At 43.3% G+C, this 4,203-nt stretch overlaps 2 long non-coding RNA genes across 5 annotated transcripts in view; one reads left to right on the top strand and one right to left on the bottom strand.

The window, feature by feature from the left end:
• The window catches only part of LOC112972395, a 4,121-nt gene extending 3,518 nt beyond the window's left edge, over nucleotides 1-603 (bottom strand). For both annotated transcript variants that reach the window (XR_003255659.1, XR_003255660.1), the window contains exon 1: nucleotides 340-603. This is a non-coding gene — a long non-coding RNA (uncharacterized LOC112972395). The remainder of the gene's footprint in view (nucleotides 1-339) is intronic.
• LOC112972397 overlaps nucleotides 600-4,203 on the top strand; it is a 37,540-nt gene continuing 33,936 nt past the window's right edge. For all 3 annotated transcript variants that reach the window (XR_003255667.1, XR_003255666.1, XR_003255665.1), the window contains exon 1: nucleotides 600-714. This is a non-coding gene — a long non-coding RNA (uncharacterized LOC112972397). The remainder of the gene's footprint in view (nucleotides 715-4,203) is intronic.

Here is a 4,203-nt window from a genome sequence, read left to right as displayed (position 1 = left end):
GTGGTCATTAGAGTAGAGAGGTTTAAGGTTTCATTTGTCTAATAGCAATGTGAGTGGTGATAGCTTCTCGGGGATGCGGCTGGCAGCCTGGGGTGATTTCACTTTCTGTTTTGTGCTCACTTTCTCTTCAGTTGTTGCTTTCCCCGCTCGCTCGCTCTCAGTCTCCCTCTCTCTCCTTCCCTCTCCCTCTTTCGCTCTCTCTCTCTCTCTCTCTGTGTTGTCTCATCTTGCCTGTGCTGTCTGGGCGGGGGAGCCCTGCCTCCTTTTGCCTTCCTCAGATCAATGCCCTGGCCACTCACTTTCTGATGTTGCACGACGGGAAATGCTTTGAATACTTACGACATGGCCGCTCACATTGATTGCCAAGATTGACAGCAGTAACCATCGCCTTCACTTGTTTCAGGAGGAAAAAAAAATAATAATAATGAACCTGATTGTAACCAAATCTCCAGGCAACCCATCCGCAAACTTCTAACGATCGGGATCCTGCACATCCATGGCCCGGAGAAACACCAGCAGACTTTAGCTCATTTATTTTATTTTATTTTATTTTATCTTATTTTATTTTATTTTACTGAATTACTACCCATTTATTCCTCCTCCTCTCTCTCCTTTCACCTCCTTCCCTCTTTTTTTTAATGAAAATTACCGAAGCGCGTTGCAAAAAAAAAGGAGGCTCTCCCATTGCTTTGTGCCACACTGGATCCCGAGGAGGTAACCAGGGAAAAAAAGCCCTATTGTGTTTTATACCTGTTGTTTGCTGTGGTGTATAGTGCTGCGTGGCTTGGTGGTGGTGGTGGTGGTTTAGTGGGTTTTCGCTGGATTTATGTCGCTTTGCAGGAGAGAATCCGGTTCCCCCTGCGCTGTCTTTAATGGGTTGTTAGTTGCAATTGACTAAAGCAGCAGCGTCCGGAGGTAGATCTGTTGTTTAGCTTTTAACGTTGCTGAATTCCCCCCTCCCCCTCCGCCTCCCCCTGCACGATTATTTACTTTTGTACCACGAGGGTTTTTAGGGAAAAGTAGTTATAGTCTCGTCCCCGTGTGAGTTTCCGGGGCTGTTTGAATCCCGAGGTTTCAGAGACATTAAGGGACCTCAGTACCTTGAAATCACAACACTTTCTCATCCTCCCCGAGTAGAGTTTATTTTAAAATATAGTGACAGATCAGCGTTGTATTTTAAGATCACCCACGGCAGGCGAACACATGGTGCTAGGAAGATATTGTACGCAAGAAACTAACACGAGAGGGAGAGAGAGAGAGGAAAAATAAAATCCGAAATAAATCTTTGAGAGCAGAGAGCTGCTGTCATTACTCCGAAATGTTCGCGTGGGTTTCTCTTCACGGCTAGCCCCCAAAGACACGGAATGGAGAAAGGCGAAAGGAATTTAGTAGTGCTTTTAAGTTCTCCGCTAAGTTTGAGGTGGGTAATTGCTTTGAAGTTCGCCACAAATAAGTGCTATCCACGGAGCATGCAATAATACAAAGGTACTGGACCTGTAGGTGGTAATGTTGTTTTTGGCCACAACGGGGCACTATCCCGAGGAAGTGTAGTTCCTGTGGTGGCGCCTTATCTCTCCAAGCAGAGGGTTTGGATAAAGTTATACTGAAAACTTTAAAATTGATATCACACCCTAATTTGCGATACAGAAGGAGGGGGGAAGAAAGTAGTCCATCATCAGGGAGCTCTGTTTACACCATGAGAAGGAAAGATCTGTGCCGCTTTGTGGCAACATTCGACTTGGGATTTCTTGCTGCCTTAGCTCTTTGCCGGAGGTCATGCAAATCGACCTTAAAAGAATGCATAAGCCATAAATTAAAATAAACCCTTAGCCAGAGGCTGATCCATAAGTAGACAATACCTAACCTGGACAAAACGGCTTCCTTTGCGAGCTGAAAAAAAGAATAGTGCCTAAACTAAATGCAAAGTAAGTTTTTCAGGAAGTATTTCACTTATTATTATTATTATTATTTAAATAAAGTAGTGGCAGTGCAACAACATATAGCAGCTGTTTATAGACAGTGCTGTAGAATCCAAGTAAGGCAAGGTGTGTCTGGTGGAGAGCTTGTTCTTTTCCTAGCTTTCACTGCCTTCGAAGCTGTTTGTTTTTTGATTAGGGATAAGGAGCCTCTTTAACTGTATAAGCAATTTAATGTTTTATCTCGAATAATGCTGAAGAGTTTATGAACAAATCTGTGTTGCCTGAAAATGTCACATGTGCGCACACAAGCTGTGTCTGTATATAATAGTCTTAGGGCTTGTTTTTTTTCCCGCAGTTTTTGACAATTGTTCCATTCATGATCCTGAAAAGAATTATCAGTGGGAGCTAATGATTCTGCCTCTCCAGCTTCCCTGCGCTCTCCGAGAGGAGCAGGCACTGGGCAAGGCTGCTGAGTATTCTCGTGTAATGCATGTACGCGTGTGTCTGCGATGTGGTAGCATATATATGTGTATGTAGAGATGTGAAAGGGCACATATACGCCTTATATGATCAGGTACTTACACGCGTACATTAATAATTTATCTGCCAGTGAATTGCTGCTCTGCCGAGAGAGAGCTTCCTCCCTCCGGGTCCCAGTGCTGCTGAACAGCATGGAGCAGTTAACCCGCTTTGCAGCAGGGGCTGTGTGCTTTAGGAGAGCAGGGCCTGGAGGTCAGTCAGAGGCACTGATCATATCGATTTGATTGCTGTCTTTGCTTTCTACAGACCGTTTCACAGGTTTTTTTTTAAGGACGGGAAGGAGTGAAAGTGGCAACGTGAAAAGACAATTGGTGTTGTGTCTGAGTGTCAGGGGTGTCTCTCAGGAGAGGAGAGAGCCAGCACGTTGGGAGCCTGGGGACGACAGATTAGTTCTGTCCTAGGGGTGTTTCCCAAAAACGTAGACGGTGAAACTTTCAGTGATAAAGTAATATATCTTCGCCTGCTGTTTGTAGATAAGGTATATGTTTATTAAAGTAATTTAAATAGCCTTCGGCACATGATCGGCACTTTGTTCATAATGTTTTCTTTTACCCTTGTTTTAGCATTTTTAGTATTTCCATCTTCACTGCTGATCATAAGGACAGGAGAACAGTGTTAACCAGTCCTCAAACAGGGGTTCGAGTCCAAAAATTAACGAATTTCCCTTTCCGTATTCGTGTAATGGAGTAATTTTGAAACCTGTTTTGAGACTTCGACTTGACTTGACTTGTTTTATTGACGTGCTTGTGCCCACTCATTTAATTAAGCCATTATACCATAAAGTAAATAGTAAGAATGAATGTGAGATATGTGCTTGTAGTCTGCCATTATATACAAATATTTCCATAGAAAAGACTCTTAAAAAAACTTTTTCAGCATGTCATGAGTTCTTTGGTAAGATTTTATTGCAGGTTTTTGTTTTGAGCCATGATATTTTGTGTGTTTCTGTGCTCACGATGTTATATGCTCGCTATACTCGGAATATAAACAGCAAGCGTACCTAGCAATTCATTCTAGTAAAAATAAAAAAATAATCTATTTATAGTGAGTACATTTAAGAGAAAATAATGAGGTCATTTGGAGTATGTTGCAGTTTGAAGTAGCTCGACACCTGGCAGAAACTACATACGCATTTTCTTCAGACTCTGCACTATCCATAACTTTTTCTTATAATACATTCTTGCGTTAAGTGAGAAAGGCTGTTTGTAAAACAATCCCCTGGCTGGTTCTAGTGTTGGGTGAAGCTGATCCTGTAATGGCATTTTGTTTTGAACAGTTGCTGTAGTTGAAGTTCCCTCATAAGGTAAGGTGGCACTGGGTCTGAAAGGAGGTCCAAATGCCACATTTATAATTAGACTGCCAATTCAGCACATTGTATCTATCGCTATACAGGGATATACTGCTGTGTCTGGTCTCTCAATAGACTGTATTCAGAATTAGCCAATTCAACTGCTTAAACTTTGGAGTCAAATTTAGAATAGGCAATGAGAGAAGAAGGAAAACAATAATGCTTTCTTTTTTCCTCAGCTAGCTATTAAAAGCCAAAGAATATACGGAAACCAAACCAGGCACTGTACTTGGAATCAATGCACCAAGTGCAGCTTGGCCAGCGTCTGCAAAACCATTTTGAAGTGCTCTCCTCGGGGGGAGGGGAAGGTGAGCGGCGTCCCCGCTCCGAGCGCAGCCCCGGCGCGGGCACCGCGGCTCCGGCATGCTGTCCCTGCCAGCCGGCAGCCTCCCGCTG

The sequence above is a fragment of the Apteryx rowi genome, unplaced genomic scaffold, assembly GCF_003343035.1.
Source record: "Apteryx rowi isolate R43461 unplaced genomic scaffold, aptRow1 scaffold_49, whole genome shotgun sequence".
NCBI classification, from domain to species: domain Eukaryota; kingdom Metazoa; phylum Chordata; class Aves; order Apterygiformes; family Apterygidae; genus Apteryx; species Apteryx rowi.
The sequence above is the reverse complement of the archived record's forward strand: the minus strand, read 5'-3'. Positions and strand labels throughout refer to the sequence as shown.